A 12,573-nucleotide genomic window follows, 5' to 3' on the forward strand; every position below is an offset into this window, starting at 1 on the left:
TGGCCCTGAGTATGTTTGAAAAGCAGCAATAAAACTTTTAGCCATAATGGAGTAGCATGGAGTATTTATAGCTTCTTGTCTTACACAACTAAAAAACTGAATAAAATGTATAAAACAACAGTTTTTGGACATAAAATTGCACAGGACCCCTGAGAGAACAGAAACAAGGAATGTGGACACTACAGTTGTCCAAGCTTTATTAATGGGAGAGTATTTCCAAGTGCAGTTCAGGGAGAGAGAACCCAAACACTCCAGAATCTCCCTGTGCTGAGGAGGCAGTTTGGACTTTGAAGGTACGAGGTAGCTAGAATTTGTGTACAGAGTATCAGAGAGGAGAAAGCTACTCATAAAGAGTTTCAGCAACCTGTAGAAAGTTTCTCTTGAGTCTTTGCTGTTGCTGCTAAGTCACTTCAATCGTGTCCAACTCTGTGCGACCCCATAGATGGCAGCCAACCAGGCTCCCCTGTCCCTGGGATTCTCCAGGCAAGAACACGGGAGTGGGTTGCCATTTCCTTCTCCAATGCATGAAAGTGAAAAGTGAAAGTGAAGTTGCTCAGTCGCGTCTTGACTCTTAGCGACCCCATGGACTGCAGCCTACCAGGCTCCTCCATCCATGGGGTTTTCCAGGCAAGATTACCGGAGTGGGGTGCCATTGCCTTCTCTTGAGTCTTTAACTGAGTACTAATCAGAGTATAGGGCTTCCCTGGTGGCTCAGACAGTAAAAAATCTGCCTGCAACGCAGGAGACCCCGGTTCGATCCCTGGGTTGGGAAGATCCCCTGGAGAAGGGAACGGCTACCCACTGCAGTATTCTGGCCTGGAGAATTCCACGGACAGAGGAGCCTGTTGGGCTACAGTCTGTGGGGTCACAAAGAGTCAGACTTTGACTTCACAATCAGAGTACACATATGAGGAAGTTACTGAGAACAAAGGATTAGACAGAACAATCCCTGGGGTTCACTCAGGATCAAGAGTGGTTTGAATTTCCACCAAGAGAGAAAAGACATCCTAACATATGGGACATCAAGTTGAGTCCACAGAAAAGTATTGTCCCAATAGTGGGACTAAATTAACCCTTGACTAAAGGCTGTTGTCGGCTTTCCCAACGAAGTTTAAAAGCAAATCTCAAAAGAATCAGAATAATTTCACATAATTATATGCCACACAGAGCCCAAAAATATTATATTAAAAAGAATGCCAAAAAATTCAGCATCCAACACAAAATTCATGATGTCTGACAGTCAATCAAAAATTGATCAGGCGTGGAAAGAAGCAGGAAGTTCTGACTACTAATGAGGAGGAAACTCAGTCCTTAAATATGGATGCAGAAATGGTTCAGATGATGAAATTAATAGACAAATGTGGTAGTTTAACTATTATATAAATATACTCCAGATATTCAAGAAGGTGGAAGAAATTATGAGCATGGAATACAAAAAGTAAATTCAGGTTCAGTTTATAAAGAGGAAATATACAAAATCTGATGAAAAATACACTGGATAGGATTAATCCCATGTTAGATACTGCAGAAGGAAGTATTAGTGAACTTAAATACTTAGCAATAGAAACTCTCCAGATTAAAACATAAAGGGAAAAAAAGTGAACAGAGGACCAGTGGGCAACTTCAATTAGCCTAACATAAATGTAACTGAAGTTCCCAAAGGAGAGGAAAGAAGATGAGGGAAACAGAAAAACATGTGTAAATCTACAGGTATGAGCAGCTGGATGAACCACAAGAATGATGAAGAAAACTGTACCCAGGCTTCTTAACAAAAGCAATTCAAGTTAGAAGATAGTTGGGGTAATATGTAACTACTGAAAGAAAGTAAGAAAAGTCACTCAGTCGTGTCCAACTCTTTGTGACCCCATGGATGCACAAGGTTCCTCCATCCATGGAATTTTCCAGGCAAGAGTACTGGAGTGGGTTGCCATTTCCTTTCCAGGGAATCTTCCCGACCCAGGGATGGAACCCGGGTTTCCCGCATTGCAGGCAGATGCTTTTACCCTCTGAGACATAGTCCAGGAAAAAGAAAAAAATCTGCCAAAACAAATTTTTATTTCCAGGGGAAAAAAAAATGGTCAAAATAATGGACATTTCCAGACATGCAAAACCTGAGAGAACTCATCATTATCAGACATGCTTTGCAAAAAAATGTTACAAGGAAATCCTTCAGGCAGGAGAAAAATGACAGTATTTGGAAATTTGGATCTACACAAAGGAATGATCAGCACAGGAAGTGGCAAATAGAATATATATAAAATACATGTCTTATTTTAAAAAATCTCTTTAAAAGATAATTGATCATTTAAAGTGTAAATAACAGTATATTCTGGGTTTTGAATAGAGGTAGAAATGAAATAAATGACAGTAGTCACACAAGGGCTGAGCATGGGGAAATTGAATACTGTTTTAAGCTTTTTATACATGTTATTTGAAGATATACAGTACTATCTTTTTTTCACAGATGACATAATCATTTATGTAGAAAATTATAAGGAATTTCTACAAAGACTACTATAACTAAAAAGTAAATTTAGCAAGGTAAAGGATACAATATCAATTTATAAATTCAGATGTATTTCTCAATAGTAACAATTAACAATCAGAAGTAGAAAATTCTAGAATACCATATACTAAAGCATCCAAAAAAAAATAAACCAAAACTCAGGGATAAATTTGGACGAAGATGTTCAATGCAATACCTGTGTGCTGAAAACAATAAAACATTGCTGAGACAAATAAATGGCGAGAAATGTTATAGCCATGGAGTCACACTGATCCATAGATTCAGTGCTATCCCAATCAAAGTTTTGGTGTATTTTCTGTAATAATTGATAATGCTAATTCTAAAATGTATACAGAAATATGATGGACCTAGAATAGCCAAAAGAATTTTGTAAAAGAATAAAGTTTGAGTATTTACACTACCCAGTTTCAAGACTCATTAACCAAGACATTCTAGTATTGGCTTAAAAGTAAACATATAGTTAAATGAAAGAAAATATAAATAAATCTATAGCTAGACCCACACATAAATTGCCAATTGATTTTTGACAAAAGCAGCACAGGAAGTCAGGCAAGGATAATCTTTACAACAAATGGTGCTCAAATAATTAAAGGTCTATTTCCCCCAACCCCTCCAGAAAAGAACTGCAGTCCTTACCTCACAACAAATATAAAATTTTATTAAAAGTAGATCATACACCTACAGTGAAAACTGAAACATGGGAACTTTTAGAAGAAAACATAGGAGAAAAATGAATTAGGCAAAAATTTCTTGAATAGAATGCAAAAAAAAAAAGTCAAAGGAAAAAAGTTATAATTTAGACTTCTTTATTTATTTATTTATTTTTTTAATTTTAAAAGCCAGAACATTTATTGTGCGACTAATTGTTGAAATCCTTAAGATGAACTGGATGCTGCAGCAGCCGCTCGCTTGGGTTTAGGTGTTGTTCCTTCACGGAATCCATGCCTGAATCTGCGGTATACAATTTTTAGGTGCCTCATTCGACCAGTCCCGGTGGTATTTCGTCTTTTAGCTTTAGCACTCCAATTATACTTTCTCTTTCACTTGGCAGGGTAGCCACACTTGCCACACGTCGACTTCTGAAGGTGGTAGGCCTTAGAGCCACAGCGGCGGCACAGCATGTGCGTCTTATTCCGACGCTTTCCAAACGATGACGTTCCCTTCGTCATCTTGCTTCTGCCGCCGAGACCAAAGATAGACTTCTTTAAAGTTAAATCTTTTGCTGTTTAAAAAACACTTGTGAAGATAAAAAGGCATGCCACAGTGTAGCCAGACTTTTTTGTAAAATACCTATCAGTCAAGACTTCTATCAAGTATATGTAAAGAACGCTAGCACAATGATAAGACAGACTGTCTTTTTTAAAGAGAGAAAAGATTTGAACAGACATTTCACAGAAGATACAAGAATAGCCGATGTGTACAGAAAAAGTTGTTCAACATCTTAGTCATCAAGGAAATGCAAATTAAAACCATGTAAGATACCAGCACACACCCACCTGAATTGCTCAAATTTAAAAGACATTACTATACAAGATACTGTCAGGGACATGGAGCCACTGGTACTCTCAGAACTCTCAAAGTTCTAAATGTAGCTATTTTAGAAAAAAAAATTTTCCAGTTTTTGAAAAAGTTAAACATATTCCTATTGACCTAACCATCCCATTCCTAGGTATTTAACCAAAAGAAATCAAAGCGTATGTCCACAAAAACTCATATACATGAATATTTAACAGCTTTATTTATCATAATAGCAAGATATGGTAATAACCCCAGTGTCCACCAATAGTCAAATAAATAAGCAAATTGTAGTATATGCATAACAGTGGAATACTGCTCAGTAATAAGGAACAAATTATTGATACATATAAGTGCATGGATCAGTTTGAAAGTTGTTATGCTGACTGAAAGAAGTCAGACCAAAAAAGAGCATATACTATATGATATCCTTTATTTAAAACTAGAAAATACAGTCTGTAATGAGAGAAAGTAGACCCATAGTTGCCTGAGACTGGAGGTGGAGGGAGGGATGGATGGATTAAAAGGGATGCAAGGAAACTTTTGGAGAATTGGAAATGTTTGTAGTCTTGATCGTGCTGATGGTTTCACGCTTATGTGCATATATAAAAAACTCATCAAGTTATACTTTTTAAATATGTGCCACTTACTGTATATCAATCATACCTAAATAAAGCTGTTAAAAAAAAAAAACCCACAGCAATATTTAACTTTATTAACAGAAATAGTCTGTCACATGAGTGATTCCTAGCCTAGATTTCTTGGGCTTTAGGTTTGTTTGATGAAAATAATTGATGTGAAACAGGGGAGATCTACAGATATTTTGCATTTTTTAAAAGCTAAATAATAATGATATTTGCTTACAGTGAGGCTATCTGGGTCTTTGTTTTCCTTGGAAATACTGAATTGCATTGTACTGATGTTATTTAGACCTTAAGAAAAGTAGTTATTCCTTTCAAAATGCAGTGTAGTAGGAAATTTTTTCAAAATATGGGATATATGGGTTGAGAGGAGAGTAATAAAAAGGCTCCTTTGATGTACAAAAATTGGGAGCATTTGCTTTGTGCAGTAAGAAATGTCATCCCTCTCCTGTACATTGGTCAATTCCCATTTTGAGCATTACTTTGCTTCTAGGTGCTGCACTTTACAAGGGGCATTGATGATTCAAAGCATTAATAGAGTAGAGTGAACAGTCATTAAAATCTCCAGAAACCACATCAAATGAGCAGTGACTGAGGACATAGGGACTATTTGACTTAGTAAAGAAGTGGTTTAAGGGAACTATAATAACCAAGTTTAAATATTTGTAAGACTTATTTGAAAGAAGAAGGTAGTTGACTTGTTTTCTGTAGCCCTGGAACTGCATTTCTCAACCTTTGCTCATTTTACAGCACATGGGTAATAACTCTCACATGTGCTACATGCTTCCATGGGCATAGCTAGGTTTTGATAAAACTAAAAAATAGTTCTAACCTATAAGAACAGGAATTATGTCATGATAATCATCTGATTCAAAACCCAGGTTGAGATCTCAATACTAATTAATAACTATATAGGAGTTGAAAAAGTTGGCTCTAGCTGAAGTTGTTGTATTTGTTTTCTTTGAAATGGCTAATGTGTGATCAAAATAAAATTTCTCATGGGTGGTGTAGGTGCTGAGTAATAACCACACACCTAGAGTATTTGAATGTAAATGCAAACTTTAAAGACAAACATTCAGTCACTCCAAGATGCATGAATATTACACAATGTACACACACCCTGCTCTCTCCTATTAACAAATTAAAGCGACATCTAATGTTTGCTTAAACTTTTAAAATGCCTTAATAAAAACTAAAATCAGAATGACTAGGTGTTTCCTTTTGACCATTCTTTTTCCACATGAAAGTCACAGCCTTTACAAGTTTCCCATGAGTAAAGAACATTCTGAATTGCTCAATCATCTGAGGTTACCAGAGGAGCCTACAAACACTCAGCTTTTTTGTAGGAACATTATCCATAAATCTCAAAGGTTGCTTGTCAGCTAATAATGTCCAGGAAGAACTCTGTGTTAATTACTTACCTGGTATTTCTCATCTTTGTCTCCAGAAGTTTGTAGGTCCAAATTAAGTGGCAAAAATCTTCCAGAAGTTGTTCTTACTTCAATAATAAACTTATGACTTTTCATCAAGATGCCTGTATGACTCATCTTCCATTACCAAACTCTTCCTGTGTCCTCTGACATAAAACTGTCACAAACAAATAGTGCTGAGTTCTGTGATGTGTAAAACAGCCTTCAGAAATTCAGCGTACCTGTCAGCTCCAAGAGAATGTATGCATACTTAAGTGGCTTTAGCACTTGTCCTTTACACTTATCAACTGTATGGTTTTCTCAGTTTTCTCATGTTGGGGGTTAGTTCAGCCCTTGCAGTTATGTAGGAAGACTGAGAAGTGATAGAGCAATAATATTTTTCAAAGCATTTATAAATGAGATGAACTTTTGAGGTCCAACATGAAATCATTGGTGTGGGTGTACATCGATTTCTCAAGGGAAGTTGTCATTGAAGTTTAATCAGAAAAGCCACACACTTATTTTAATACTATTGAATTGTTTTCCCAAAGAAATATAAACTTTCAAAGTGAGAGGAAAAGAGTATAAGTTTCACTCCACACTTTCTTCACTGTGTTTGCTAACCCTATTTCTAATCAACTTTAGTTCTTCTTTCTGTAATACTTTTTCTTATGTTTTTTTAAAAAATGAATAATATCATTTAAAGTTACTCTGTCCAATTTTCCACTTAATATAACTGAGTTTTTAATTCACAATGAATTAATGATACTACTAATGTATTACTTTTGAACAGTACAAGAATAAAAATAATTCTTGTTTATTCATAGTGATATGAGATGCCTTGAAATAGATGATTCAGATCAGAGTTGATTAACAGAATGTGGAAATTATGCTAATTCCTTTAATAATTTTTCCTTACTAAAAATGCTGTTCAAGTATTTTTAAATGTACTTATTAGAAATTATGTAATTTTTAAATTTTATTTTTATTTTTTAATTTTACAATATTGTATTGGTTTTGCCATATATCAGCATGAATCAGCCACAAGTATACGTGTGTTCCCCATCCTGAACCCTCCTCCCTCCTCCCTCCCCGTACCATCCCTCTATAAAACTCCTAGAGGAGAACATAGGCAAAACACTCTCCGAAATTATGTAATTTTTGTCATTACAAAGGAGGGAAAAATTTGTGTGGGCTCAGTTGCATCCGGCTCTTTACAGCCACATCAGGAACCTAGAAAAAGAAGAGCAAATACACAAAGCAATCAGAAGAAAGGAAATAAAGAGCAGAAATCAATGCAACTGAAAACAGAAAAGCAACAGAGGGAAAAAAAAATCAATGTCACAAAGCAGTAGTTCTTTGAAAAGATTGATAAAATTGATCATAGCATAACTTGTAGCAGAACCGATAAAGAAAAAAGAGAGGATACAAATTACCAATACGAGAAATGCAACCAGGGATATCACTACAGACCCTGCAGACACACAAAGATAACAAGAGAATACCACTAAAGAAACTTTACACACAAATTTGACAACTTCAATCAAATGGGCCACTTTCTCAAGAAAGACAACTGTAACTCAGCCAATATGAAATATATAAGCTCAATAGCCATAAAAATGATTTTTAAAATTCAGTTTATAATATTAACCTGGAGAAGGAAATGGCAATCCACTCCAGTACTGTTGCCTGGAAAATCCCATGGACAGAGGAGCCTGGTAGGCTACAGTCCATGGGGTTGCAAAGAGTCGGACACGACTGAGCAACTTCACTTCACTTCACTTATAATTTTAAAGCTCTCCAAAAAGAAATGTCCAGACTTTCTTTTCATAAGAGAATTCTATGAATCATTTAAAGAATAATAATCACCAATTCTGCACAGTCTCTTTCAGAAAATAGATGAGGAGACACTTTCCAATTCCTTTATGAAATTAGTATTACCTTGATACCAAAACCAGACAACAACAGGACACAAACAAAAAAATAAAACTACAGACCAGTATCCCTCATGAATGTTCCTTAACAAAATATTGCCAGACATAATTCAACAAAATGAATTATACACCATGGATAGGTAAAGTTTATCTCAGGAATACCAGGCTGTTTTAATATTTGAAAATCAATCAGTATAATCTACCATGTTGATAAACTAAAGAATAAGAATTACATGATCATATTTATCAATGCAGAAAAACATTTGTCTAAATACAAAGTATACCAATATTCAAGTGGTTAGAGGGAGGCGGAGAGATGTGAAGAAAAAGGATAGTTCTAGATATCTGTGTAATACTAAATAAATTAAATAAAAGTTGAATGCAACTCAATATTGTAAATTCAGTTATATAAAATACACTGAAAAATTGCCTGTCTTAAGGAATTTTGTCATTTTCTTCTGTTAAGTACAAATCCTTTGCAATGTGCCCAGTATACTACTGGAGATCAGTGGAGAAATAAATCCAGAAATAGTGAAGAGGTGGAGCCAAAGCAAAAGCAATAACCAGTTGTTGATGTGACTGGTGATAGAAGTAACATCTGATGCTGTGAAGAGCAATAGTGCACAGGAACCTGGAATGTTAAATCCGTGAATCAAGGTAAATTGGAAGTGGTCAAACAGGAGATGGAAAGAGTGAACGTTGACATTTAAAGAATCAGCAAGCTAAAATGGATTGGAATGGGTAAATTGAACACAGATGACCACTATATATCTACTACTGTAGGCAAGAATCCCTTAGAAGAAATGGAGTAGCCATCATAGTCAACAAGAGATTCTGAAATGCAGTACTTGGATGCAATCTCAAAAACGACAGAACGATCTCTGTTTCCAAGGCAACTCATTCAATATCACTGTAATCCAAGCTATGCTGTGACCAGCAATGCTGAAGAAGCTGAAGTTGACAGTTCTATGAAGACCTACAAGACTTTTTAGAACTAACACCCAAAAAAGATGTCCTTTTCATTATAGGAGACTGGAATGCAAAACTAGGAAGTCAAGAAACACCTGGAGTAACAGGAAAATTTGGCCTTGGAGTACGGAATGAAGCAGGGCAAAGGATAATAGAGTTTTGGCAAGAGAATGCACTGGTCATAACAAACACCCTCTTCCAACAACACAAGAGAAGACTCTACACATGGACATCACTAGATGGCCAACAACAAAATCAGATTGACTATATTCTTTGCAGCCAAAGATAGAGAAACTCTAAACAGTGAGCAAAAACAAGACCGGGAGCTGACTGTAGCTCAGATCATGAACTCCTTATTGCCAAATTCAGACTGAAATTGAAGAAAGTGGGGAAAACCACTAGACCATTCAAGTATGACCTAAATCAAATCCCTAGCGATTATAGAATGGAAGTGAGTAGTAGATTTAAGGGGCAAGATCTGATAGACAAGAGTGTCTGATGAACTATGGATGGAGGTTCCTGACATTGTACAGGAGAGAGGGATCAAGAACAGAAATGGTATGGACCTAACAGAAGCAGAAGATATTAAGAAGAGGTGGCAAGAATACACAGAAGAACTATACAAAAAAGATCTTCACGACCCAGGTAATCACGATGGTGTGATCACTCACCTAGAGCCAGACATCCTGGAATGTGATGTCAAGTGGGCCTTAGGAAGCATCACACGAACAAAGCTAGTGGAGGTGATGGAATTCCAGTTGAGCTATTTCAAATCCTAAAAGATGATGCTGTCAAAGTGCTGAACTCAATACGCCAACAAGTTTGGAAAACTCAGCAGTGGCCACAGGACTGGAAAAGGTGAGTTTTCATTCCAATCCCAAAGAAAGGCAATGCCAAAGAATGCTCAAACTACTGCACAATTGCACTCATCTCACACTCTAGTAAAGTAATGCTCAAAATTCTCCAAGCCAGGCTTCAGCAATACGTGAACCATGAACTTCCAGATGTTCAAGCTGGTTTTAGAAAAGGCAGAGGAACCAGAGATCAAATTGCCAACATCTGCTGGCAGGTGGAAGGCAATCATTGGAAGGCAAGAGAGTTCCAGAAAAACATCTATTTCTACTTTATTGACTATGCCAAAGCCTTTGACTGTGTGGATCACAACAAACTGTGGAAAATCCTTAAAGAGATGGGAATACTAGACCACCTGACCTGCCTCTTGAGAAACCTATATGCAGGTCAGGAAGCAAGTTAGAACTGGACATGGAACAACAGACTGGTTCCAAATAGGGAAGGGAGTATGTCAAGGCTATATATTGTCACCCTGCTTACTTAACTTCTATGCAGAGTACATCATGAGAAACGCTGGGCTGGATGAAGCACAAGCTGGAATCAGGATGGCCTGGAGAAATTTCAGTAACCTCAGATATGCAGATGACACCACCCTTATGGCAGAAAGTGAAGAAGAACTGAAGATCTTCTTGATAAGAGTGAAAGAGGAGAGTGAAAAGTTGGCTTAAACCTCAGCATTCAGAAAAGTAAGATCATGGCATCTGGTCCTATCACATCATGGCAAATAGATGGGGAAACAGTGGAAACAGTGACAGACTTTATTTTGGGGGGCTCCAAAATCACTGCAGATGGTGACTACAGCCATGAAATTAAAAGGCGTTTACTCCTTGGAAGGAAAGTTATGACCAACCTAGAAAAGATATTAAAAAGCAGAGACATTACTTTGTCAACAAATGTCCATCTAGTCAAGGCTATGGTTTTTCCGATAGTCACGCATGGATGTGAGAGTTGGACTATAAAAAGAGCTGAGCACCAAAGAATTGATGCTTTTGAACTGTGGTGTTGGAGAAGACTCTTCAGAGTCCCTTGGTCTGCAAGGGGATCCAACCAGTCCATCCTAAAAGGAGATCAGTCCTGGGTGTTCATTGGAAGGACCAATGTTGAAGCTGAAACTCCAATACTTTGGCCAACTGATGCAAAGAGCTGACTTATTTGAAAAGACACTGATGCTGGCAAAGATTGAAGGCAGGATAAGAAGGGGATGACAGAGGATGAAATGGTTGGATGGCATCACCGACTCAATGGACATGAATTTGGGTAATCTCTGGGAGTTGGTGATGGACAGGGAGGCCTGGTGTGCTGCAGCCCATGGGGTCACAAAGAGTCAGACATGACTGAGTGACTGAAATGAACTGATCCTTAAATCCTCAAAATTTTTCTTAAAACTAATCATACTTACATGGCAAATTAATAATGATTATTGTGGCAGCTACCGTGTTACAGACTTCTGTGGAAATTTGTTATAGAGAGATGTAATCAGGAATTATTTTTAAAAATATCACCCAAATAGTTCACATGTCAATTAATTCACTTAGATTGAAGTGGGTTTGTTCAGTACTGAAACATTTAACATCAGATAGCAAAGAGTAAGTTTTGAGGGGGAGAGGGGAGATGTTTTTTCATTTTCTAATTTTTGGAGTTAAAGAAATTCTTTTTAATCCCATTTCTTTATTTTTCCCTCCCTTTGAACTACTTTTAATGTTTGATAAATAACTTGGTAAGGCCTGAGCAGAGATAAGAGAGATTCTGAGGCTATATCTCCAGCTCAATGAGAAGGAGTCTCATGACACTAACTGTTGCAACTAGTACAGAGTGAGAGTGACATACAAGTATGGTTTATTTCACCTCTCTGATTTAGATTACTTGGTACCCAGAGTCTCATGAGAGCTGACTATTGTTAGGCAGAGACGTAGATTCTTGGTTATTGGTTTTAAATGAATCTACTTCTGTTGCAGTTAAAAGAAAGTACATAATTGAACACAGAAGGCTATTACCAGTTAAAAGCATAAACCTACCCTCATGAGGATTTGATGTTTTGTTGGCAGGATAGTCTGGGATTCTCCCCCACCAAGCCAAGAAAATAAGAAACAAAGTAGCTCCTAAACTACTTGGCAAGTGCAAGCATGAAACACTCTGAACAGAGGCACTCCCAGCTCAGACTACACAGGATTTCCTCAACAAGTCCTGAACTCACAATCTAGAATTACAAAATACATAAGGAAACATAAGGAAACAGTTTACTAAGAGAAGAGTCAAGACCAGTATTATAAATGCAAGGAATTCAAATGATAAATTTATCAGATAGAGACTATAAAACAAATATGTATAAATGATTAATGACTCAAATCCCTGTACCTAAGGTGTTATACACAAGCCATATAAAGAAATATGCTTATGAAATTAAAATTCATGGAGAATTGAACATTAAATTAGACACAAGGAAACGAGAAAAGGTTAACTGGATCTTGCGAAGAATGTGAAGGAGTTATTCAGAATGTAACACAGGAGATATAAAAATTCGTAAAAATATGTAGGAAAGAGGTAATTCAACATAATTAGATACAATTTTCTAGCGAAAAGAATAGAGAAAATAACAAAGAGCCTATCAAAGGCATAATGGCTGATGATTTTTCAAAACTACTGAAACACGTGAGTCTCCAGACTCAGGAAAATTCAAGGAGTCTGAAGCTAGATAAATTAAAAGAAGTACACATTTAGACATGTTG

The 12,573-nt window shown here is 36.7% G+C and overlaps 1 protein-coding gene and 1 pseudogene across 12 annotated transcripts in view; one reads left to right on the plus strand and one right to left on the minus strand.

Moving 5' to 3' along the window:
* Positions 1-12,573, plus strand: part of EHBP1 (EH domain binding protein 1) — a 345,461-nt gene that overhangs the window by 170,959 nt on the left and 161,929 nt on the right. The gene's annotated exons all lie outside the window — the stretch shown is intronic.
* On the minus strand, positions 3,349-3,727 carry LOC102399075 (annotated as a pseudogene).

Source organism: Bubalus bubalis, chromosome 12, assembly GCF_019923935.1.
Source record: "Bubalus bubalis isolate 160015118507 breed Murrah chromosome 12, NDDB_SH_1, whole genome shotgun sequence".
NCBI lineage: Eukaryota > Metazoa > Chordata > Mammalia > Artiodactyla > Bovidae > Bubalus > Bubalus bubalis.